General features: G+C 37.9%; 1 long non-coding RNA gene across 2 annotated transcripts in view; it reads right to left on the bottom strand.

Annotated features, from left to right (window-relative positions):
* Window positions 1-27,980, bottom strand: part of LOC135420938 (uncharacterized) — a 54,250-nt gene that overhangs the window by 2,862 nt on the left and 23,408 nt on the right. For both annotated transcript variants that reach the window (XR_010433786.1, XR_010433787.1), the window contains one exon: window positions 5,034-5,109. This is a non-coding gene — a long non-coding RNA (uncharacterized LOC135420938). The remainder of the gene's footprint in view (window positions 1-5,033; window positions 5,110-27,980) is intronic.

The following is a 27,980-nucleotide window of genomic DNA, read 5'->3' as shown; positions in this document are numbered from 1 at the left end:
ATGTCAGCTGCCAACAAAAAGCCACCTCCCTTGCTGGGAATGATGAACATGCAACAGAAGAGGGGGCTATATAAACCATAGACTCACCTCTCCCCACCATCCCAGTCTTTTTAAAGAAGAAAATGTTGCATTACCTTTTTGAAATTCAGATGAAAGTACATGCCTGTATGGTGAGAAATAACCCCATCAGAGAGGCTGGTTTGGCTGTTTTTCTATTTTGTCATCTGCTCAGCTATGAAATGGCCATGCTATGGTATGTTGCAGAATTTTAGTCTTCAAAACAAACAACTACAAGAAGCCTGTAATACTGGGATAAGTATTTTCTTTCCTTTTATTTTTTTAAATAACTGATCACTGCTAATTCTTGAAGTAGCAGTATATACCATGAGACAAGAAAGTGACCCTGAGATTAGCTCAGCTGGTTGGAGCACGGTGCTAAAAACACCAAGTTCATAGGTTCAATCCCTGTTTGGGCTATTCGCTTCAAGAGTTGGACTCGATGATTCTTGTGGGTCCCTTCTAACTCAGAATATTATGTGATTCTGTGTCTTCCCAAATTACCTCTAGCTTTGTATTTTTCAAGATATCTTTCCTTCCCAGCTCTCTAAACTCTTCTGTGCTGCATCACTTACAAATTCCTCCTAAAGGTCATACTACAACTGTTTTCTTCTCCCACTTACACCATGAGAGCAGTCAATGTTAATAGCCTCACAATACTAATGACTGTGAAAGGTTCACAGTTTGTCCCTATGAGAGTTACTGACTAAATAATGACAAAGATAGAAAAAATTTCCATGATGTTACCCTCACTACGCAAAGAAAGCCACATCAGAAGGAAGGAAGGAAGGAAGACTTCTTGACTTGATACATAAAGGAATGCATTTAAATTAAAACCTGATTATTGTCATAATGAATTTGCACTTAGGAAACCCAATAATTAACTGAAGAGAAAGTCAAAAGAAATGAAGCATGGCCTACAACGGTTGTTGAGGCAGCATTATTTATTTGACTAAAAATGCAGATATCTCTATGTAAAACTGCTGTAGGTTTTGTTTTTCTTGGTTGTATTTGTTTTGTGTTTTAAATTTTCAAAATACTTGACTTCATGAATTGTGAAATCTAATTTCAGTGCCAATTACTTTCTGTAGCTTAATGAAAAAATATATTCATAATAATGTAGATTTCATGTGTTTAATTTCTTTTGAATATCTAATGAGGAAAATGCAAACAAAAAGATGACTGTGCTTCTGCACATTGAATGGAAATCAACTAATGTTATTGTAACAGAATTTCGTGCTGTACAGATTTCATCAACATTTCTAATCTATCTGCAACTTCCTGAGCAGGTGGAATGTGTTTGAAATAGGAACAGTTCTAGCTTTGCAGTGCTATTTCTATAAATATGAAATTCAGGCATTTCTCTAGTAATTTGCAGGTGCCTGTATCACCACCAGTGACGCCACTAACATTTTGACTAAAACAATAATATATTTGTCAGTGTTGTGTCAATATTATCTTTTATTAAAATCGTATTAGCCATTCATTTGTTCACTGTTCACTTGGGAATGTTTTTTTTTAATATTCTGCATTTTAATTTTTTTAAAAACAGCCTATGCCTGGACATTTCTATTATAAGTTCCTTTTCCAGTCAGGTTGACTAATATTTCTCACTGTCACTGCAAGTGAGAAATAGGAACTCAAATCAGAACTGAGTCTCTAGAAAGATGAAATGATCTAAAGAGAAGTAGCAAAAGTCTGGAGGTGAAAAATAAGTGGCATGAAAACTTCTGGGCTGTATATAAAATATACTGAAAGAGTTAAATAGCAAAGAAATTTCTAGTTGCTGTGACAACACACCATCATCATGACATAATTTTCACCCAGATAATTGTTTTCTTTAATGAAATCATGAACAGTTATGGTTTTCTTACTTCCTACCTTTATACTAATGAACATATTACAATACACTAACATATCTACATTTTATTACATATTATAAACCCCCTAGATTTTGTTGGAAGATGCTGAGAAAAAATACGTCGCAAGAAAGAAGAGAGGACTGGAAACAGATCCCACTCTTGTCCCAAGCAACAAAACTGTTTATGAGCCAAGGAAGCCATTCACATTAAGATAGACCATGCTTTCACCTAAAATGTTGCAGTGTTGGTGGTGATTTAATGCTTCTAGCCTCGACAGAGCTAGCCTAGCTCAGCAATGTGCTGCTTAAAAAGAAAACCACAGTCCAGATTGAAGACGTTTCATAGAAGTCTCATGGAACCCACACAGCAGCCAAGACTCTGAGAAGGCTTTCTTCACTACTGTCATCATGGGACTATTCATTTTTGGGTAGATGGGGATGACACTGTCTTAACCATTACAATCTGGGAAGGGGGAGAAAAAAGCAAGATACTCTAAACACCAAGATTCGTGGGGTGAAAAAGCAACAACTCAATGTTGCTCAAATGTTAGCACGGAATTTTTTGTGTCAGGTGTGATGATAGTTGCAGAGAAGTCAGAAAAAGCACTAAGCTAGAGCTGCAGTGATAGTGGTCAGATATCACTCCTGTCATTTCTTATGATGTAAGCTGTCAGACATTTTTCTCTAAAAACATGAAATACTACACCCCTTAGCTATATTTTTTACTATGTATGCTGCCTTGTACATAAGGCTCAAGGCCTACTATATTTTTGTATCAAACATTCTAATGTTTTAAACCTGCAGTCAAGGGTCTACAAGGTGAATACCAGAATTTTAACATAAATGAGAAGACCTTGATTCGTTAGTATTTTATCATTAAATAAAAAGGAACTCAAGGAGATTTTTAAAAAAAAAAATTAAAAAAACAGTGGCAAAGAAAAATTCATCAATAACGCACTTCTGAATTTGGAAAGCCTAGAAAAGTCAGCAAGCACCTTTTTCCTGTCCCTGCCGCTAAGGGTTGCTCCAGATATTTGTCACGTGTAAAGGCCCTCTTTCAGTGGGTCAGTGCTCATGGACTTCCACATGCTCTTCCAGATTCTCTTTCTCTTTTCACATGTTAATATTTTCTTTCACTAACTTGGAAAATTGAGCCTCATTCTACCCTGAAAGATGAAGAGAACAAAGGTACCCTGTTCACACACCACATCTCAGCAACTCCCATGGATGCTGTGGTTTGGACTTCTGTGGTGAAACCAGGAACAATGTGTGGGCAAAATTTGGTTTCCTTGTTTGTATGCTGAAAAGAAATTGCTCTTCTCTGCAACAAACAGGACTGGTATATTTTTAATGTGAACAAGCAACCTTAGGAACCTCATTCAATCTGGGAAGCCTGCTAACATCTCTGTGAAATCCTATGATGACAAAAATTAAACTCAGTGGCCTATGAAGGTACAGGGGAGAAATTAAGTAATAAAGCCCTAACTTTGTCCTCCTTTTCTTTCACTGTCAGTGTCTTTTAGGGCATTTTTTCCATCTGCTTGAAAAGAATTCTTCAATATCAATGAATGTGTTACAGTTCAAGAATAGTTATTTTTCAGTTAAAGTCTCATTAATGTTATATAATTACAATACAATTCTCTGACTTCCATTGCCCCTGCTGAAAGGGCAATAAAAAGCATGTTGCAAGATAATGAAACAAACTTATCTCACAAAAAAAAAAAAAGAGATTCACAAGTTTAATACTATTATTTCCTCCTTGGCAATGACTGTCCTCCTCCTTTTTAATAAAAAGCAAAAGTGTTATAAAATATATATGGAAAAAATCATCACTACCAGATGAAAGGGATTTCGGGTAAGTAGCACTCCCAGTTTCGCAACTTGTAAAGGCACAGAGTCTTTTGAAGCTGGAGACCCACACAGACAACAAGCTGCTTTCAAGTGCCAGCATTAGCCAATCTCTTCACTCCCTGGCTGCCCTTTTTGGGGCTATTTCTACAAATATAACAAGATGTTAGATTGACAAGGTCACCATGCAGAATGCATCAGGTCCTGACATCTACTAGGAGAATCATTTGGCCACAAACTTTCATCATTTCAGATGTTTTGACCATTAAGTCATGGGCAGCATCACCCTGGGAGTCCTATTTATAGCTCCTGTGCTTCACTGTAGGGTCTTGAATTAAAGGTAAAAGATTACTTCAGTTCTTTTATACACAGTAGAAAACTTGTTGAAATAAAGTCAGTTCAGCTGAATTTTCAGAGCAAAAAGAAATCAAACATTCATAGTGCTGCCTTTGAACAGTGAAAGGAGCTTTTACTCTTTTTATAAATATCATATTTTATATGAGGTTTATAAATATACTTGGCAAAGAAGTTTCATCCAAATGTTAGCAATTTCATATCTTTCATTTACAGGATATTGACCCAGTTGATTTCTAATTAATTGCAGACCTTTTTCTCATTAGCTTATCGATTGAAGAGTCTGCAATACATTCCTGACTGCATTATAAATTACAGCCGTGGTTCCAGGGTACATTTGGTTGCATTTAATTCCAGTTGTCTACATTTTTCTCATTGTAAGAGTTACCTGCTCTACATCTTGCCAAACTATATCCCTTAGAATAGAGAACTACAGGTTCTTTGTTACTGTAGATCCACTTCTATTAGTAATAAATCCACTTTTCTGCTCATTTAGATTTAAGAATGCAACAGTGAAATCCAAAAATGCCCTCAAAAAAGGCCTCAGCCAAAACTCATGAAACCTGTCAGAAGTTTTCCATTGATTTCAGAGAGCTTTGGATCAATCTCCCAAGTGAGTAGGTTGTTGCAAAAGCAGGCTTGAAGATGATACTTCTTTAAAAAAACCCCACACCTTCAAATCAAATCATTATTTAGAAAAATCCTTTACTGGAAGCCCAGTAAACCTAGCAACACTATAAACCTTAAAACCTTAGATAAAAGCAAAAAGTCCAGGAAAGGTGTAAATTCCAGATACATTCAAAGAGATGAAGGCATTAGGAAATAGCATTTGTAAAAGCTTGTTTTTCAGTAAAGATAATTTCTCTTATTAAAAATCCCAACTGAATAAACACTTTGTTTAAAGAGCACTTACCAGACTTCACAACAGTGGAGTTCAGTAATATGCATTAAAGTTGGCATGTAATCACATCCTGGACCATCTTTAGTACCTATACAAAAAAAATAAAAAAAATAAAAAAATAAAAAAAATTAAAAAAAAAAAAAAAAAAAAAGAAGAAGAAGAAATTAATTCAAAGGAAAACTAATTTAGTCTAATTGTATCTAGGTTGTGGCAGGAGAGAACAGTATCACACCCTAAATTTAATTTGAAGACCAAGCCAAGAACAGCTCCCATTGCAAAAATTAGAGTAATTTCTTTTTCTATTCCAGAAGGTGCAGTTCTGAATATTGGTTCCAGGCACAAATGTGTGTCCTGAGCAGCACCTCCATCAAGCACAGTCTCAGCAGCCCCTAATTCCATCTTAGTGACTTAGAGTTTAAGCTGCTTTCCCCAAAATGCATCTCCTTGGCACTACAAACACAGCATTCTGAAAATGAAGGGAATTCTCCTTTTCTTAAGTGCCTAAATTACTGACATGTCCAAGTCATTACCAAGAGGAAACATTTCTTAGAACACTGGAATTATGATCCATGCTGGCAAACACTGAAACACTGCATTTCCACCAAAATGGAAAGGCCAGCCACATTTTAGAAGTCCATCTTCTGTCTCTTAATCTTCACAGCAGGATTTCTACTAAAAATGCAACTATGGGGAAAAACTGCTGTCTTGATTTTACATAAAGGTTTTCCAACAAATGAGATAGAATTAAACTACAGAGGATAAATCCATTCCAGCTGAAAAAAAGCCTGCCTAAGCAAGCATATGCTTCTGTGCCAGCATAGGCCAAACCAGTTGCTAAAACACAAGACGGTTCAACGCTAGAGAGTTGTTTTACCACATTTCTTTCAGAGTTCTTGCCAATAGAGTAGTATCATTTTTTAGGCTCAGTTACTTTACTTCCTGGGCAGCAGAGCTACATCCATGAGCTCTGTTCAGCCTGGGCTGAAGTCATGCTAGCAAGGCACTATTGCATGAGGAGGGTGAGATCTCCCATGTGCAAATTCCTTTTGAACTGGCACAACTGCACTTGCACCACGAGCATAAGTCAGGCCTATCTGTTGCTCACTCCTGCCAAGCAAGCACATGTAGCTTAACCAGAAAAATTGCATCTGCTCCAAGGGCTTCTCCTCACACAAATCTGCCTGACAGGGATCAAACTCCTCATCAAACCCGGCTTGACACAGCCCTGCCAGCAAACATCTGTAGCAGAGACATGGCCTAAAAGCCACTGCTTTAAAGGGAAAGGCCACCAGCTGAGCCTTGCTTTCTCTTTGATCTTCTTGAATGTTTATATCAAAGCAATCCGAAGGGCCTCAGCTGAAGGGGTTGTTGCTGCACCGAAAAGGCAAAAACAGAAACACAAAATGGGGTGAAGTATGCTGTACACACAAACAGCAGCTCCCACCTCCAGCCCCCCCCCAAAAAAGGGCCCTCAAAATGGGGTCTTGTCAGTACTAACTTTATTGTGGATGCCTGTAACTGGCCATGTAAAGACCTACCATGCTGCTTATATAAGACCCAAAATGTCCGAATGCATCTGGCCAGGGATTATGTGTCCATATGTGCAACCAAATCATTAATTAAATAATTTGTTTCTCCTGTGCCACTCATCAAATTCCTCTCAGAATGGTATCAGTTAAAATGTTTGCACAGATGGTGGCTTCCAACAGCAAAGACTAAATACCATGTACTCAAGACACGCGATGTAAAACTACCATGACAGTGCGTTATTTCAATCTATGCACATAATTGTTTCAAGCTCTTGAAAAATGCTACTGTTTAAAATATAATTTATGAATGGTCTCAGAGTAATCAGTGACTGCAGCCAGCACAAAGCCATTGATCAGCCTGAATCCATTCACCCTGTTTCGACAGAGGCTAATGTGCTCTGCGATGGGCTGGTGGACAGCCTCTTTGTGCCCGGGTGGAAATTCCACCCGCTCACACGTCTGCTCGTTTTCCAGTGCACTAGCTGAGATCAGACAAAGATACGCTGAGACGTGTTCTCACACAGCCTAAAGCAACCCGAGATAAGGGTTCTGAATATGTGCGAGCGTACGCTCGTTATCACACGGCAATTTCTCTTTACCTACAGACCCTTGTCCCTTTCTCCAAGGCAAGCCAGCCAACCCCCCCAAAGGGATAGTGACCTTAACCCACATTAATTTGACAGAGCTACCATCCCTGCTGTTATTCCCTGGAGGAAACAGACAGTACTGACCACAGTTCCTCAGGGGATGGCTGGTGTCTCAGTAGTGTCCTTGGAAAGCAAAACATTACAACTGCCAAAATAGTGAAAAAAGGGTCTTCTGGAAAATCAAAGAGCAGACTGATTGGGTAATTTCTCTTCCCCTCCACAACACACAGAAGGACGAGACGAACTCCAACTATTTCCCTGGGGGAGGGTAGAAACTCATAATCCTTTAAAGCAAATACTTAGAAAAACAGAAATACCCAAAGGAGTTCTCTTGTACACATTTATTAGCAAGACTAATCTTGGCTTCCCTGATTATGCTTTCGAAGACTAAGGAAGAGGGTTTAGTTTTCTTGGCAGCCCCATTGAACACTGCCAAGATGAGGAACAAGTGAAAAAGGCCATTTTAATACCTAAGTGAATGGCAGAGGCAGACTACCAAAAAGTAAGGCAGACATGATGTAAAATTAAATGTGTTGGAGAGAGTTAATTCCCCTAGTAAACTAAAATAGAAGGCTGGTCCATATCTAGCTCTGAATGCTTTTCCTTCTGATATATCCTCTGTTGCCTTCCTTCTTTGTTCCTCACCAGTCTAGCATTGTCCCTGTCCCTACTCTTGGCTGTTCCCATTTAGCCATACCTGTGTACAAATAGCAAATATATTTCTTCACTTACTGTCTCCACGCAGACAAGCTGGCTTCCAGTCGGCAGCATTAAGCCAGGCTTCTCAGTGGTGTAACAGGTATTAAGATAAAATCCTGGTTGCATGGGTTTTGGTTTACAGATACCCTTCACCAGGTGAGGGGAAGAAGGAATTAGACTTAGTTTCAAGTGACATAAATTGAAAGGATTGCAAACACAGCGTGTTGGGTCAAATATACAATTACCAACTAGAAGTGCTTATACCTTTTGTGTGTTCACAAAACCAGTCTCAGGGACTGTTTCAGTGGCAACAGTATTATTTATGCAGAGAGTGCATCACAAAGGATACTGTTATACTGCCTAGTTTTAACGAAAGAGAGCCTCAAAAAAGGCTGGAGGTGAAGAATCTGTTTACAGATGGCTTACAGCAACATATCTTGTGCTGGTTAATCACAAAAGCATAAACTACATCCTTTAGCAATTCACCTTAATCTAATGGTTTGTCCTAAAATATTTATCGGCTGGGTTTACCTCACCTACAAGAACAAACATTTAAACAGATTGCATTGGTTAAAGTGAAAGGATTTTATGCAACATTTTAGTGAAATTCATGTTTCTGGATGAGATGTTTCCATTTGCAGCCATGACCCAAAGATAGTATGATTCAGCATTCCCTAATAAAGTAATTTAATTGGCTTTTGTTCTAATTTGTCATTTTATCAGAGACAGAAGAATCAAACTACAGGGTAGAAAGAAAGAAAAAGCAGAGGAGGGGGAAAAAAAGGAAACCCCTTCCATAGAAACAAGCACAGTTTGTTTTGGTTGTATTAACCGAATACTATTAAGAAAGACATATAATTAAGTTATATCCAGTAGAGCTGGAAAGTCAATACTCAGCATTCATATCACCAGTGATACATGCCTTACTTCTCCACTGGATGATTAAATGGGTGTAAATATCCATTGGGATGTTTTCAGTGTGACATTTCTGCCATGACTATGCAAAACACAGAGTGTCAGCTCTCAGGAAACATGCCACTTCCTAACTCAAAGGCTTCAAAAAGACTCTATAGCATTCCAGATAGAGCAGGAATTTCAGTGATAGTTTGAGTATATAGCCTGCTCCATAGGGTTTTCGTTCCCTAGGACATATCATAAAAGAACAGTGTCGAAGTTGAACACACTATGAAAGAGAGAGCTGGTCTGCAAACACAGATTGATTCGTGCCTTCCCTTGCACATGCCCTGCACTGCTGACCAACTCTGTGCTCAGTGAGAGGAAAATGCAAGTGCCTGAATGTAATCAGATCCTGCTCACTGCAGAAGGGGGAAAAAATATAGTGCCAAGGCAGCTGAAGCACAGGGATTTCAGTTCATTAAACTTGTATTATTATATTCTTAAATGATTCCCAGAGAAGTGGAAAATCAAGCAAAATTATGACAGATGAAGCCTGAACACTGCTCAGAAATCTAAGAGTTTAACCACATCTGACCTATTTGGCATGATTTTTGTGGCAACAGGTATCAATAAGTCATCTTAATGCCAAGAGTGTGTATTTTTTTCAGAGGGGGGGATTAATTACTTGAATCAGATGATGCTTCCGTTAAGAAAACCTGTAGTCTATAAAATGATTAATTAATGTGACTAATATCAACAAGCTTGAGAGCCTACGTGTCAAAGGCAAACTGATCTCAACTTCCTTTGCTCCTTAATGTATTTATGGTCTTGTGCAGAGGAGGAAAACAGTCAGTAAAGGAGAAAACTATAAATACTTATAGGCAAGAAATTACAGTAATTTATTTTTTACCATGGTGAAATAAGAGTTGCAGCAGTTAATACTGGAATTAGCCCATATGTTTTAAAAGAAAGAAGAAAAAAAGCTTTTCAATCCCCACTTAATCATGAACAAAGCTGACCTTTGGGAGAAAATGATGGGTCCCTTGAAAGGGGACCAAACTGGATTTTTAATCAAAGCACTGGCAGTGGTGTTTTTCATGGTAAACCACTGAGATTAAAAAATAAAGAAATAAATAAAAATCCTACTGTTCCATCATAAGAGCCCTTCTTAGTCAGATATTTTTTTAAATTACTGTCCACATTAGAAGACTTTACTGATGAATGGAGTAAGAATGATCATGATTTGCTCTGCTACCAAATTCAGTCTCATTGGGATCAGAACAGAGTGCACATTCTACAGCAAAATCATCCAATGGAGCCTTGATATCCAAGTACATTGTTTGACTCTCCTTGATATTCTCATTTCTTACCACTAGGTCTTTGCAAAACTCCCATAAGAGCACAGGACATTGTTGGTTGTGTAGCAGTGATCCATTAGTGGTGCAACTCCCTCTTCACAATCCCTGCCTTGTCACTCTATATATTCCTGAAAAAAATAAACCAGCACAAGAATTTGGAAGCCTAGAGTACAAAACACTACAAGCAAAACATTCACACATACTGTTTAGCCAGGAACAGTGCAGAACATATGAATAAGAAGCATGTTATTAGAGTGGCGACTGCAGCTGAAAAACCTTACCCAACACTCAGCAAAGCAGTGCTGTGTGCACTGCCCAGGGGCTAAAAATTCACAATGGCATCCTCCTCTAGAGCAGAATTTTTCCACAAAGAGATCTGAAAATATTCCCCCATAAGAGCTCTAATCTGAGCCCTGACATGTCAGAAATCTCACCACTATTTGAGGACAATTTGTAGTTGGCAGGACCACGCCTTTACAAGAAGCTGTTAGAATAGACTGTGCTGTGATGGATTTTGCTATAAAAGCAAGCAAATTTAAAAGCATATCCGCAATTGCTATTTGATATTTACAGAGAACCTTTCACCAATTCAAAAAAAATTAATCCTACACAGAACAAAGAGCTTCTATATCAGCTTCACAGAAGCATATGACATGTTCTCATCATGCACATGAACAAACAGGAAAGAACGGATTTATTGTGAAATGGGATTTTTGCTATAAATTAAAAGGCTGTTCCCTTTTATATGTCATGTGTATTTAATTTCACTCCATAGGGTAATCCACTGAGAATTCAGAGAGTGCCAAGACCTACTTTCCCCATTCCTCTTATTTCCTTAGGCAAATATCTAGAATTAGAGACAGAGAAAAGATGAAAAAAGGGAAGGCCAAGGGAAATACAGAGGTCCAAGAAAGAAAGTAAGACCAGTCTAAACAAGGATTTTTCCTGGTCTATGCAAGCAGCACTGATTATTTATAACAGGCAAAGGCATCTGTCTTTGATTATGATTTCATGTATACTGTGGATGGTGGTGAGCTTACTGTGTGCCAGAGAAGACTGTCATCCTGCAGTATGAATTCCAGTGAGAAAAACTAATCTCTCTCTCAGGGAGAGTCTTCTACCTTTGACTAACCGAAGGACAGACGGAAAGAGGTTTTATGCCAAGAAAAACAGAACTGCAAGCTATTACAGAACGTAAGGAAATCAGGTTTAATTTACAAACAAAGACAGAGTCAAAGCACATACGTTTTACAGAAGTATACTTTAAAGTATACTGATCAAAGATATTTCAACCCATTTAAATTTAAAACTGAAGAATCCATATGATGAAAAATATCAACTTTCTTTTCTACAAACCTGTATTTGCTAGGCTACAAATAGCCTTCATTTTTGTGTTATTTGAGAAGGATATGCACAGCGCCCTTAGGGAATAAAAGCAGCTTATGGGCCCAAAAAGGCACTAGGTAAGTTCAGCACCAGGATACATGCAAGACACACATAAATCTGAAAAAGACACTCTATCATCTCTCAACTCATGACAAGATGCTTCGGAGTCTAACAATCAATTAAAACTGGCATGTAAAACATTAAACCTGCTGAATCTGTGTATTATAATCCCTTTCAATGAAAACCAGAAACAGCTGAACCTCTCTAGCCAAGCCAATTCACAAGAAGTGGGGATAATAGCAGCCAGAAGTACCTCGCTAGCAGAGGATTTTCTCAGACAGGGAAATGGGTGCTATTTTCGTGCTGTCCTTCTTGAAACAGTAGGAAATTACATACTACAGTGACAGCAGTCAGAATCATCTAGATGTGTGACACTTTGCAGCCTGAAAAAGTGCTCTGAGCATTTCTTTCCTTTTCTAGGGCTGAGAGAAGCAGCTTTCAATTAGCCATTCTTGTCCTTCAGGACACCCCATCCCTGTCTGAGATCAAATGAGCAAAGCACCAAAGTCTTCAGGGCTTCCTTCTTCTCACTGCCAGATACATAAGCAATAAGTCTGAGTTGCTCATCTCTACTTGAAGACCAGATCTTCGGCCTCAGTTACAATCTCAGTCTCTTTCCTGCCTTTTAAAAAAGCCACCAACCAACCCAACTGAGCACAGTGAGTGGCACCAAGAGTGCCAGAAAGGACATCTGCTGATTTGATGGACAAGCTACGGTTCAGAGTCTGAAATCTGTACAGCTTGTCAAGAGGCAAGGAGCTGACAGCATTTTGTTGACACATTTCTTCAAAGTAATGTTCAGTCTTAGAGATTTGATTTTGAAATATTCTGCATTTAAATGTTGCCAAGTGATAACAACATGTCACAGGCACTGAAACGCCATCTTACCAGTTTCTCATCAGCTTGAACAAACTAGAAGGAAGGAGTCTAGATAATTTTTAATTGTGGTGTCAGGGTAATTATGGAAGTTTATCCACTGGAGCAGAATGCTGTCCAAGAAAAGCTGTTTTACTGATTGAGTAAAACATCTGGTAATATATTATATAAAACCTCTAAAATCACATTAAACTATTTTTCTCATAGTAGCTACTATTTTAAAGCTCCTCATTTCACACACTCCATTAAAAAACAGAACATAAATCCCACATACAATAACAGAACTCCAGTCACTAATCACCACTGGCTTTCTTTAAATAATAGGGCTTCAGGCCTGAGCCTGTACTGTTGATGTGACTGGGATTTTTGCCATTTCAGTGCCACTGGAATAGGATCAGACCTGGGGTTGGTTGGTTACACTAATAATGATAATAAATGATAATTTCTAGCAGGCAGCCTAGGTTAGCAGGGAAGGCTGTCACATTCCTTCACAACCTGACATTGTGCTGAGAAATTACTATCGCTGCACGAGCTAACTGAGGCCAAGTATTATAAAAGAAAATGTCAAACTGAATCCAAACTGTTTTCTTATTCTCCCACTTCACCCCTTCTTTAACAGTGTACTTAACCCCCTCTGATTTTATTTTCAGATCACAGAATTTCCTAGCCCAAAGATCCCTGCCATTTCTCAAGCCACTCCCAACATTTCTGTCAACTCTGAAAATGGAGGAGGAAACTGCTTAGAAGGCTAATAAGGGACAGGGCATAAATACTGAAGCAAGTATTTATTTATTTATTATCAATGCTTTTAGTGAAGGATGCAACACACCCAGTAGTAACCCCAATTTATCAAGAAAGGTTGTTCAGCATTTTAAGACTATTGGGCCCCTGTAAGTGCCCAAAATGGGACATTCTAAGGCCACAAAATTCCTAAGGGCATTTAACTATTTTATAGAATGCCAGTGGCAGTGCACTGAGTTTGCTTTGCACATTCTCAGAGTTTGACTTTATATTACCCTCTTCACTGATTTCTGTGTGAGAGGAGAAACCAAGTGAAGCATCTGTTTCCTTCTTCAACACAAAGTCCCAGCAGGAGGAATACAGCATTCATTTTTTTGGAAGGCCTTAGCTAAAATGTTTTTGCCCTCTGGGTATATAAAAAGATCATTTCTCAGAGGACACAGATAAAATTTCAAAACCAGAAGCATTGCAACAATGAACATCCCCAGCTAGCATAGGAATTCAGATTCTCCCACAGGCTTGCTGTGTGTGGGAAAGCCAGGTACAAATGGAGATTCCTCATCTAAAATCTCTAGCTGAACAACTTAGAGGTTAAATGTCAGTCTCCAGAGAAAGCAAAAGGCTTAACAGTGTTGGACTACCTTAATGCCCAGGCACAATGATAAGGCTACAAAACAACTAAGAAATACTAAGCGACATTATCAAGCGCTCCCCCATTTAACAGAGAGCACCAGGGAAAGTTTCTCAGACTTGTCCTTTTACCTTGCTAATTCTTTATTTTGTTCCTTTGCAATATCTTATTTAAACAAGTGTTTAAAGCTCGAATGCGTGGTGAGGCAAAGGTGGCAAAACCTAGGAAGTTACAAGCTGATATTTGGGACGATGGGTTAAATGGCCTAACCTTTAGGCCAGGTCCAAGAGTCAGCCCTGGCCTAGGTCTTTGATCTCTACTCCCTTTCTACCACTGCTTCCAGGCTACACCTGTGGACATCAGTGCTCAGCACCAGTGTCCACGAGGCAAATTTTGTGACCTGGAATAAAAAACAGGAAAAGCCAACCTCAGGATTATGTCAGGAGATAAAAGTGTTCCCAGCCACCACCAGTCTAATTTGTATCTGAAGCTGTGCCCCCACACTTGCTCTCTGTCTTACTCTGTTCCTGCAGGGTTCTCTGTGCTATGTGGCATCAGTGAAGAGTCTGGTACCCATCCCATCAGCTCCTTATGACTGGTGATCCCACACAGGAAAATCTGCACCTGGCAAGAGAGGTATGGTTGTCTCAATAAATTAGATGCCCCTTCCCCACTTCCCCTGCTCCAGGTTTTTCTCTCTCTTAAGTAGAGTTGATTAAGTGAAATTTCTCACTTAAATGCAAAGTCTTTTCTTAGATGCAAATCCATGGATATATTCCACAGGCAAATGTGAAATAAATGTGAATTATGATTCAAAACTAATATTCATTGTTACTCATAAGAACTAATAAAAATCCCACATCCTTATATGATCACTATTTTTATATATTTAAATGAGCAGGAATGTCACCAGACACAATTAGAGTTAATCATTTGATCTGAATTGATGCTTTAGATCACTGTAGCTTTAAGGAGTGTGTTTGCATTTCTGCTCAACTGAACACTTAAAAAAAACTGAAAAAAAGTTGCTTGCTATATCAGTCTCACTAGAATGGGAGATACAATGATAAAATTTCCATTATGTTCAGAGTCATCAGCAATCAGTCAACAGGATTGAAGAACAGGGAATTGTGCTTTTAAACATATCTAGGTTATTTTTCTTTGTCTTTAACACAGACTTGGTGCAAGAGAGGTAGGAAAAAAATGTGTGGTTTTAGCATCACATACAAACCTAGCTTGAAGTTACAGAAATAAAAGATAAACATCTGGTCACTCAATCAATTTTAAACTAAACAGCCCTGTGACTTTTAAAAATTAATAACAGCATTTAGTAAAATACCATTCAAGTTCGACTATACTGTAATGTTCTAAATTGGGTGAATTTTTATAAAATTGGGTGAATATTTATGTATGACTCATAAAACCCCTGCAAATCACAACTTGCTCCGGAAACAGTGACATAGCTACACCAGGGTTTTGCCTCTGCCATAATGAGCTTTAATTATGTCATTATTTCACACTTGAAGTGATTTCCACATGTTGTTCATGATTGTAGCAGCTATAAGTAGTAACATATGAGGGATGATAAGGTTCCATGCTCAAAACTAGACATCTGCAAGTAGTAGGAACAACAGAAAATCCTTAGGAATCTTGTCAGAGTTGAAACATTATTTTCCTGCAAGGTCATAACAACTATTACCAGGCTCAATCTTGCCCTTTTTGGATATTCTCTTTTAAAAGGATGCACCCCTGCTGAGGCCTGAGCTAGATTAGTTCTCCACACTAAGATATACTGAACTGCTCAGATTTAAATTGGTGTTACTGAAAGCTGGAAGTGTATAGACAGCAGAATCTAATTTGAGGTTTAACAACGAATAGAAAACAAGGAGATGCTTTTCATTGCATTAGGGATATTAAAGACTGAAGATTTACTGCATACACATACTCCCTGCAAATGATCAGTTATTTTACTTAGGTTAAAAAAAATTGCAATTGTCTCTGCAAAACAAATCATTAGATTTGCATACAATCATACTGTGTAGCCACATGAAAATAAACTATATTTTCTGCTTGCATTTCTACTGCAGATTTAATTGATGTAACAGTGCAGAAAACTGAGACAAAATTTTATTTCTTCTGCCTTTTAATTACCATCTGCTAACACAAGATTACATTTCTTAAAGTGACTGGGTCTACCTGCCAGCTGAATTTTTCGCCTGATTTCCTCAAGCTCTGGCAGCTGCCTTCATTATTGGTGAAAATGGCATGGCAAAGCTAGCATGAAAAATGAGGCTAAGCACCTGTCACTTCATTTTTCTGCAAAGAAACAAAGCAAACACATGAAGCTCTATGCTCTGCACCATCTATACTCAGCAACGATTTGCTGCAAATAGAATAAAGCATCAGTTTGTTCTTGCACAAAGGAAGAAGCATGACATATAAAAGCACTTCTAGCAACCTACATATTTATGATAATCAGAAAAGATAAACCTCGGAATAAACAATGCATGGAAATAAAACAAAGTGTTCTTCTATAAATAGAATCATCTCCTAAATACCAACTATTTGGTGATAAGAGCTTTACTATTGAACTTCACCTAACAAGCCACAGAGTCAAGCCTCTTATTATTTCCTTCTACAGCACAAAGAGCCTCCTATTACAGCGTGAATCAGCCAGGTACTAAGCACATTAAGCCCATGAGTAATCTCCCTGCAATCACAAGCCTTTGGATGCCTTAATATTTTCTAGAGTTGAGCCCTTGATCCCTATGAAAGATCTCTAAGACTTGGTGCGTTTCAAGCCAACGCCTGCTGGAAAAGGGTAACCATCACATCAGAACCAGCTGTTTGAGCATCCTTTGAAACCTGTCAGCTTTCATGAGTGGGAGAACTCACCTGAAAAGAACCCAAGAATGGAAACTATGAAGGAGGGCAAAGAAAAAGGCAGAAAACCCACATTATAACAGCTTGTTTCTACTGAATTTTCTGCTTCATCACAACGAGTGGTTACATCAGCTGCTCTTTTCTCAAAGCAAAATAACCAGTTCAGGGTGCTTGAAGCAGTGCTGATGTAGTTAAGCTAAAGACAGAGCATGAGCCTCTATTTCCCTCAATCTCAGAGTGAGCATTTTGGTTAATTTGCACCAGGTCTCATCTGCACCTTCCCCCGAGTTACAGCGGGGGCTCTGATTGCCTCAGAGGAAAAAGACTGAATCCGTGAGATAATTCATTTAAATGAGTGCAAAAACAGGGTGAAGGGGTATGGGTAGATTCTGCTGTGGCCAAGTCACCACCTGTTTTCCCCAATGCACAGAATATCCAGAATCACCTGCCACCTGGAATAACTTTTACTTCTACTAAAGTACACCAATTGCAAACTGTGATGGCTCTTAAGAAACACACTGCACAGTAAAAAGGAAAATGTAACTACTGAAGTAATGGGAATTTTCTGGCCAAGAGTCACCTCTGTGGTCTAGCAATACTGAGAACTAAACTGTGACACAAGAGCTTGCTGATTTAGCTTCACTTCTGCAATTGTGTTTTCTACATGTTTTTCCCCCACTCCATTCTCTTATTTTGTGCCAAATTTACAGGGAGTGTCTACAGAAGCTTTTGCCAAAGTGTGGCAGGAACTACGAACAATTTTAATGGTCCAGCAGCTGCCTAAAGGAAAGACCTCAAGTTATCACATGCTGAAGTTTGTTTATGCAAGGTCACAAAACTACTGTGATGCAAATCTAAGCAAATACTTCTAAAGAACTTTCAAAACATTTTCTTATAATCAGAAAGACCCTCGTTGCTCCTATTTTAATCTGTGTTTCAGCATCTTTTTCTTATTATTTATTTTTTTCCCTAGCAGAGGCATGTAAAACAAAGCTTTGTATTCTGGAGATGCTTGGGTTGGTTCCATGAAGTCATCCTCTAATCCAGATGATCCATGAGAAGCCAAATCACCAATTTTGAACAAAAGTTTGAAGCTATATCTGAAAGGCATCCAAAATATTCATTCTATGAGATTCAGTTTTTGCACAAAACTGAAGTTGTCCTGTTTTCCTTTGGAAATGAACATACATATTTCCAAAAATGGAATTTGTTTCCCTCTGCTTTGCCAAAAGAAAAATTTTAGAAGGAAAAACCATCAAGAGATCTACAATTTTAGTCATGCTGGAATGAACAGAAGAGTTTATGGGATAAATATATACTTTATTTCATCAATATTTATGGATGGATAATTGAAATTTTTTGCATGAGAAACTTTGATGAAATGCACTTGAATGTCTAGTGGGAAGCAGGAGAAGTCTTATTGGTTTAATTTTTTTAAAGACACTTCTAAATTTTATGAGACTAAGACTGAAATATCACATCAATTATTTGTGAATTTCTAAAGAAATCCTTAGCAGTATATTTTAGCACTTCCAGCAGTGAAGAGTTCAAATCAGGGTCAGATAACAGTAATGCTATGTGGGCTGCTGTTAACTTCACTTTTATTGCAATTTCTTATAATTAGTGTGTTAAAATACATGTTCTAATGCCCGCAATGAAAAGAAATAAAATACATCTGTTAGCAAGTGCCAGGCTGCAGTAATCTCACCCAGATTTGCTACATCCTATATAGTTGTGTCATGTAATGACCTCGATCATCACGCGTTCCTTACAATAAAAGCAAGACAGGATTTGATCACTGTTTTGGGTGAGAAATTGGCAAATACAGATGTTGCAGGAAACAAAATCGGGAGTTCAGTAGGTGGCAGCCTTCCCTTGGAGTTGGTATGGAACCAAGGCACCACATGCTGTTAAACCCAGAGATGTTCTATGATGAGGTAGACACTAAAGAGAGACCTTTAACTGCGCAAGGTCAAAGATCCCAAAGTATCTTTTCCAGAATATTAGTGGCAATCAAGCATCCTGTTAAAGCTTCCCTTTTGGGGGTCGCAGCCCATTCAGATTTCCTTTTGACACTTCAGTAGGGTAAAGGAATTGCGTGGTTTGTGCAGCCCAGTGCTGCAAATAATCACAAGGTTGAGTTTGCTGAGCAGGAGGCACCTGCAATTGAGGTTGTTCAAACCAGGACAATACCAGCATGTTGCTACAAGAGTGTTTAACCACTTCCAAAGCTCCAAGGGTTAAAACTTGACTGAAAAATCTTTGTCACAACTAATTACATCTTTTAACTTTTCCCTTATGACATTACTTATATTAGTTTTAATTATGAAAGGAAAATAAAATCAATCTATTTTTTTAAGAAAACCCACCCCAACCTCTGAAAAGACAGTCCAGATTATTTGAAAGATGTAGTAAGTAAATAACACACTTTTCAGAAAAAATTATGAAAACATTTGAACTTGTGTCACCACATACAACATAGAAGCATTCAGTTAGAAATGCACATGGCTATTCTAATGTACAGGGTGCTCTTACACATTAAACAAGTTATACATCACAGACCAAGTAACCACCTATAAGCTTCTGTCAATCTTTTAACCAATTTCAATATGGAAGCTTGTTATCTATAGGCTTATATTCAGAAAACCTCAGTCTTCATTCATGTATAACCAATAAACTTAATGAACACTCATTTAAGCCTTGATTCTTTAAGGAAAAGTTAGTAAAAAAGAAAGATATCTAGTATGTGCACTTAATTCAACTTGAAGGTAAAATATTTAAGTTTTCTTTGTGCTAGCTGAGGTTTTTTAAGAATTTTATGTCAGATGTTGTTACTTATAAGACAAAGAAAAAAAAATACCAGAGTTCTTCATCTTATGAGGCAGATCCTTTGAATTCTGGTAGACAATTTCTATCATCTAGTCTAGCTAAAATATACCACAAGCCAAATATTCTCTCACTTATTTCTGGATCAGGCCTATAGTTTCAGACTGAGCTGTGGTAGCTTCTTCATAATGATACTCAGGCTTTATTGAGGGAAGGTATTCATCCCACTATTTACAAAATTCTATTGCTACCCCAACATAAACATTCATTCCAGTGTTAACTATATCTCTTCATATCCAACATGCCACAGAACAAATCTCCAGCCTCCTGCTTAGATTTCCACCCTGTTACTACTGCTAGGCTTTCATTGTCCAATGCTAAACCATTTCTTTTATATGGCCACTCTACCCTAACACTGGCTGAGGCTTACTGCAAAACTGCAAGGCTCCAAAAACAGAAAAAAAAACCCCATACTCTCCTCAGTTATATAGACCATTATTCCATACAACATACTTAAAATCTCAATAAAGAGACAGTATAAGCAAAGGTAAATTGTTTAGTTGGTCCTTTGATTAGATCTGCAGTTTAACATACAAAAAAAGGAGCGTAAGGTAAGTTCAGCACCAACAGGTACTGAAGGACTGACCCACCACACTATAGTAACTGACACAGCTCTACCTTTCCCAGTCCTAATATTAACCAAATTTTTGGCATTCCCTGACACTCTCCTCACTATGTTCATGTTTTTGTAGAGGTACAGCTCAGATTCTGGGCTAGCAACCCAAGGGAGCAGAAGGTTTTGCTTTCCCCAGAGGGTGGGCTGAGCATTCTTTGACTCACTTTCTGAAATACTGTAGCCTTGTTATTTTGAGGTGTATCAGAAGGTTTCCCTGTTTGAATTTCAGAAGGTACATCACCACTTTCTCTAACCAAGCTCCTAAACTGCAAAAGCTAACCTAAAGCATTTCACTGAGAAACAAACAGAATGCTGACAAACATTCTGACAAATATCAGGTGCAGTCATTTTGGTTAGATAGGAAATGTTCTGATATATTTGCAGAATGTGCTGAAAGTGCAGTGTGAATATCAAAAAGCTGAGTAGGTCTTTTAAGTCATTTGCTGTCCATATGCAACATCATTATCTAATATCAATCCAGACTTTCCTAGAGAAATCAATATTAGACTGTGTGCTGAGTTCATATTTTATTAACTACGCCATAGAGCAGAAAGCGCATGTGTTTAGTTAATCTCCCCCAGTGAATGTCATTTAAAGGTGATGACATATTTTAGATCCAAAACCTTTCTCAACATGCTACAATTTTACACCAACAAAGTCATTAATAAAAATGATAGAGGGAATATGCAAGATTGTCCAGGTAATCTGAGAGGATACTATTTCAATCACATCTTCTGTTTTCATAACTTACATGGAAAAGGAGCAGAAAGCAGGACTTATTTATGCACTGTTCAACTAATAGTCTGCATTAGAGCCCAGTACTGCATGTAAAAGAATAGACTGTCTCAAGCATCACAGCTACAACACTTTGACTGGCAAACTGCATTTAGCAGACTCCTGGGAGGTCTGTGTAAACAATAATAATTTGTGTCAGGACTTATGTTAAGGGTCATTGTGGTTTCTTAGCATAATGCTGCTAAACAGTTTGACTTTTTTATTAGCAAATAATATATTCACAATATTTAATAACTAGTTACATTGTAGTCCTATGACAAATTCATCACTGGGTGAGAAACACCCCACAATTGCCTACTATTTCCAGCCAGCTCATTTATATAAAAGGAAGTTTGGGAATAAAACTACTTCTGTGGTAATTCAATTTTGTAGCATGCTACTCTGCATATTAAGGTGTATATCAAAAATTTGCAGAAATCTGTACACAGGTGCTCACAACTCTGCAAATCAGAGTGAGGTTACCTTCTAAACCCGAGGCTTTTCAGAAGGATGAGTGAAGGCCATGTAAAGACCAAATAATCAACTTGGCAAATTTTGGAGCAAGACTCAGGATTTGTTTGAACATTCAATGGAAGTGATACTCTCTTCCCAAATCCTTCTCCCTCTGACTTTGAACCACTTTCATTCTTATTTTAATTATTGGGTTTTTATAGTGGGCTTCTCCTAAGCCATCTTCATGGAAGCACTGATTATTTATACTCTATCCTTCCCAACCCTTCCCAACAACCAGCCTTTGATGCTGTCCTGAAAGAGCAAAGTCTATATTTGAAGCATTTTTCTACTTCTTTTAGGCTTTATACATCTTGTCCATTTTTCACTGCTTAAAGCTCTGAACTTTCAATCTCATTTTTTCCCCCTCAGCTTCTATTCTTGTTTCAGCCTGGCCCATCAATTTTATGCAATTGATGTACATTTGTTAATAGTCCTCAGCTCAAATCTGGTCTACCTTATGAGTTGTGGACATGCAACTAAGGTAGTTCAGGAATGTGGGGGAAGTGAATTTATAGTATATTGTCTTTTTCTGTAGAGAAGTCCAAAGACAAAATATTCTCCCTGATTCTGCTACTACCAACTAAGAACTCAGTTTTACTACTTCACTAAAGATCACAAGACTCAGATCATACCAAAAAAGTCTGCATTTTAACAAAGAAAACCAGGATAAAATCCCATGGTGGGAAACTCTTTGTTTATGCGGTGCTAGATATTGCAGGTTGGGAGAGATAAGAAAATGTTCTGGAGGAAAGACAAGTGAAATGATCTGGGAAAATGAACATCCAATTCAAGATATCTAGTCATCTCACCAAACCCCTATATTTCTATCACACCCTCCACCCCCATTTCCTGACAGAAGGCTTACTACCATTTCCATCTTGTCATTATGACTCTTGCTCAGATCAGGATTAATTTTATCTAAAATAACCTTTATAGTCCACTTTCTTGATTTTTTTCCTTCCCTCACACACTTCAATGATGCCATCCCTTCAAGGACCCTCAGTAGGAACTCTGTTTGCCATCAGGTACATGCTATAATAGGATTTTTACCTTTCCATTGTTATAATGTTTCTCCCATAAGTAACAAATTTAGAAGCATGTTGTTGAATCCCAGTAACACAAATTCCTGCAAAACAAAATACCATTTAGCACAATCAACACTGCATAGGTAGGAAGCTTTATTATTCTACTATTGACTCTCACAAGAAGTTAACATTAACACAAACCTTTTCCATATACTTTTCAAGTCTCTTCTATCAGAGCTGCTCTGTATTTATACTACTACTGCTTTTAATTTACAGCTGTCTTCTCTCACTCAAACCCAACCTTTGCCTTACTTGCTATCTATATGCAAGTCACTTTTCACAGTTCTGTAAAGCATTATCTCATTATTCTGTCTCTCACTGTTGAGCATTTTCAGACCCTCTGTGTGAAAGATGAGATATAAAAATAAATTGAATTGGAATACATGATGCTAAGTCCTGAACTTAAACAGACTACACCCACAGTGCATATATAATTTGACAGCTACAGGCTATGCTTTCATGGCATACACCAAAAGGATTAGTGCAAGGGGATTAAAGTTCTAACCATCCTGGGTAGTCTGACCTAGACATTAGACTCATGGCCACGTAACCCTGGGTTGCTATTAACCAATCTGCCAAAGAAAAGGTGGGGTGATTACAACAATGATTTCTACTTAAACTGTGTGCCAGAGCCAATCTTCCAAGTTCAACACTTCTGAAAACGTTCCTGTGTTCTGCTCACTATATCCAGGTAGCTTCCAGATAGTCTTCCTTAGTACAGCATGAGAAAGCATTTGTAAACTAGAGATTTCAGTCAGATAAAAACCAAGAAACCAAACAAACAGCAAAAAAACCCACAACAAAAGCAGGATGCTTTAGACTATTTCAAAACAGGAGAGCTGTGTAGTATGGAGCTTTGGGTGTCAGCTTTGATAAAACTGGACTAAGAAATGGACAAATTTCTGTTTCTCCTTACAATTAAAAAGATAGAAATACTGAGGATGAAGTTTGACATAGGAAAAAAGGAAGGTGCCGTCCAACTGTGTGGGGTTTAAAAGTCCAGAGATTTTTTTCTTTTCCATTGGTATTTCAACTCACTTAAAATAGGAAGGACAGAGATATAGGAAACTTAATGCATCAAATCCTGTAAATATGATAACTTGAACATTAGGAGAACAGAAAACATCACAGTGTGTACAGATTTAAGATTTATAATTGTTTCACTTTGTGGCAAACTAATAAAAGAATACATCATGGAATCAATAGAAGTCATTCCAATTGCTCTAACTTTAGTTAACTGTGTGCAAAATCTGCGGCTTTGAAACTAAATTCCTTCATGTGGCCTTTAATCCCAAAAATAAAGTGTTACTAAACTGGTATGAAGAATAAATAATGAAATTATTGAGTGTCTTTTAATCACAAATATATAATTCATTGTGATTTAAATCCATCTAAACAAATTTAAATACAAAAGGGTTATTGTGGCTTTTTTTCAATTAAATTATTAAAATAGTTAAAAACTATCAGATTTCGAATTGTAGACATACAAGACATTCAAATTCCAAGGCTTTTGCCAAAGTTCAGTTTCACAGGACACCTTTTCCTGCACTGACTGCAACAAGATTTAAACTTGCATGCCTGCTTATTAGTCTGCTAAAATATCAAGTCCCGAGATAGATATTAATTCTTGAGTATAGGAAAAATTATTTTTGACTGCAGTGAAGTTCAAAAATGTAACTATGCAAGGATTTTTTTTATTTTGAGACATTGCGAAAAAACCCCCAACATTAAGAAAGCCTTTGCATGTTACTTGGCAGTGCTGAGGCACATATTGTATTCCCTGAAACCAAACAGCTTTCTGAGTCTAATGGTGTGTCACATGTGATCTGGTACCTAATTTCATGTAGATTAAAAGGTTTGGCTGAGAGTTATTCCATTTTCAGGATTTAGATTGTAATATATGTTTCCACTGCGTTTTTTCCTACACAACACAACATCAGAAAGTGGTGTTTGTTTGGTTTTTTTTTTTTCTCCCTCTAGACAACTGTGACATAACATTGGTAAAGCTGTCTAATAATGTAGGAGGAATTTAGCCAAGAGCAACAGCCATTGTGAAAGGGATTCAATCCTTTCAACGAATCTCCACCAAGAATAATTTAACTCAGGTAAAACTTGACATTTTACCTCAAGCCTTCATTTAGAAGTTAGTAACCCACCAGTACACAGATTTGAAATCCTCATGGCATATATTGAACAAACTGAGATAGAATAAATGTTTTTAAAGAGAAACAAAGGAAGATTATGTGCAAGCTGGCAAGTAGAAACATTATAGGAATATTTATTGTAATTATCAGCCAATTTTATACTTTAATGATCTAGCTTTAAATTAGGAAGAAGCATAAAACACATGCTATAAAGAAGCAATTTCATTTATTCCACTAATAAGTTGCAACCTGTTTCCATTTTATGAGCGTGCACATAAATGTATTCAGTTAACATGAATTATGTATGCATGCCTGAATGTTCATGAACCATTTCTAACAGCTTTAGGTTATTGCAAATCTGATATCCCGAGAGTAAGTTATCCATAAGTATGTATGGAAGTGGAAAACTCAGCTCTGTGCCCCATTTGTCTATTTCTATTTAAGAGAGCCAAGGAAAAGCCATTTGAAACTTCAATTCTGGTGCTGCAAATGGGTGGCCTTTGAATTAGCCCAAGGGTTTCTGTAAGCAAGATGGAATCCTGTCTTCAGAGTCACAAGTGCCACTGAAAAGCTCGTTCTGCCTGCTGGAATTGCATAACTGTCCAACAGTTTCCCGCAGAGAGATGAAAGAATCTGGGGACATTTAGACAAGAAGGATAGATGGTCTGGGAAAGGAACATGATAGAAGAGTACTGTGCTACTTGGACAAATTATGTTAAAATATGCTTGGGATTTGTAAATAATGAAGCACAACCAGAAGCCTAGTTATCTTCTAGACACAAGCTATTATTATTATTATCATCATCATCATCATCATCTCCGTTTTCAAAATTCTGGCTTGTTTATTTTGTAACCTGAGGGCTGAAAAACAGAACATAAGAAATTAGTCTCTGAAACAAGTGTTGAAGAAGACTTGCACACATTCCTCTTCCTCCATAATGACTTGGCAGACGACCTGACTCTTAGTTTTGCTTTGTGCTGCATACACCTTTCTCTCGCCCACATTCTGCTCTGTTCTGCGGGCAGCAGACTGGTAAGGGGTGTGTTCACAGTCAGGACACACCAGGGGAACACTATTTATCAATAATACTGCTAACACAAGGCAAGTTGACCTAAATGATACCTAAAAACCATATCTTAATGAATACAGGAATGACAGTAAATGGCTTGGGTCTACACTACAGCTACTCTGTGGCCAAGCCATCCCTTCCTGGAACTAACATCCCCACCCCCAGCAACTCCTTGATGCAGGAGGAGGTGGGCAAGGTGCAGCTTCCATCTCTCCTCACAGCCCAGACACACTTGCTGGTAACCAGTCAGCAATCAATCCCTACTCCCATGAGCAAGGTTGTAGGAGGGGGAAGGATCTCTGTCAAAGACACTTCTCTGGCTGTATTTCTGGACCTTGACCTAAAAATCATTGCCTGCTCTTTGCCTTTATCATTTCACACTGATGGGTTGAATAGTGGAGCGTTTTCTTAAAGCTGAGAAACACTCACTCAGGAAATGAATACAGATGTTAAAATCAAAAATCACCAAACAAACAATTCCAATTGCAACTTTTCTCACACTCAGAAAACCCATGGACGAGGGGAATGTCCCACTTCTACAACATTTCTACACAAGAGATCTGTTTTCTTAGGTCTTTTCCGCATAATATCAAAAAACTTTTATCACTCTTAAGGGAACAATAGTACAGAACAGACTACTGGAGATGCTATTGTAACCAATAGTCTTCCCTTAAAACTGAAGGGTCTAACTACTTTTTATATATACTTTAAAAAAAAAAAAAAAAAGAGAGAGAGAAGAAAGAAAAAGAAAATACAGCCTCAAACCCAATATATAGCTTGTCACAGACCAAAACAGGAATATAAAAGAACAGGTAGGAATTTAAGTTATGCAAAAGATTATTTGTTTGACTGGTGTGCGAGTATGACAAAAAAGATAGCACAGAAACAGCACAGAACCAGATTTTTAGAAAGAAAATCCAGATACAGGCTGGGCAAATGTGGGATGCAGCACAGAGAAAATCCTAGACAGAACTTTTGAGTCTGGATACCAGATGAAAACAATCTCCTGTTGTTTGATCCTCCTATGCTCAAGGAAAAGGTACTTGGCACATCTTTTTAAATGAACAGGATTACAGGAAAGACATTTGTCTCCAACATCAAATTCTCTTTCTAACTGGAACAAACTTGTGAGGCCAAATGCTTGACTAACTCAAAAAAATGACAATGCTTTTTTGGAAAGCCTTACAGTCTTCTCATTAACATCACATGCACCATGGCATTTAGATGGCCACCGTATTTTAGTGGTTCAAAAAATAAAATTTCAAATTACAGTTTTACCAGGAAGCTGTAAAACCCCCCATTCCTGAAAGCAATCGTGAAGTTTAATAGTGCATTACACTAAATAACATTTCTGGGGGCTAATCTGTACTGATGACTCCACACATACAATCTCTTTCCTACAAACCTGATTTCTAGAAATAACTGCACAGCTGTGAGATATGCTGACTCCAATATTAAACATCAAGAACTTTGAACACAAGATCTCAGTTCTAATCAAGCAGTTTATATATGTTTAATGTAATGCTGTCACTGTAAAGCACAAACTCTCATTTCTTTGAGGCATTTGGATGAAGGAGAGATCCAGAGCTATATTCTAAGGCACAACCTGTGATACTTCCATGTAACATGAACAATTTAACCAGAATTCTGAATTTATGGATCACATACCATGAATAAAAGGATGGATATTTAAGGTCATGGACTTTTCCTGAGAGGTCAACAAACCAGCAAAATATGCTGGCAGGTGAATTGTACTACATAGAGAATTTCTCCACCCATCCAGCTGTTATTTTTAATCACCACAACATGCTTATGAATGAAGACAAATATAAGAAATAATAACAATACTCATGGCCTGGAAGAAGGGTCTATGCATTTTCAGACAAAACACACCACTAGGTCATCACCATCAGCAATGCCAAACTTCATCAGCTTATGAGGGCAAGACAGAAACTGCCCGGCTGAACAATATCAAAGGTTCACCTAATTCATTTCCAGTCTCCAACTAGGCCCATGATCAGACACTCTGGAAGAAAGAATAACTATTCTGGCCAATTTACTTTCATGTTACATCTCACCTGTGTGGTAGACAACAGCCAAGGGGAGTGGCCATGCCCACGAGGAACACACCTTCCCTGCCGGGCAGCCCAGGTCCTCATTACAC

Source organism: Pseudopipra pipra, chromosome 12 (genome assembly GCF_036250125.1).
Source record: "Pseudopipra pipra isolate bDixPip1 chromosome 12, bDixPip1.hap1, whole genome shotgun sequence".
NCBI lineage: Eukaryota > Metazoa > Chordata > Aves > Passeriformes > Pipridae > Pseudopipra > Pseudopipra pipra.
This window is presented reverse-complemented; position numbering and strand designations above follow the sequence as displayed.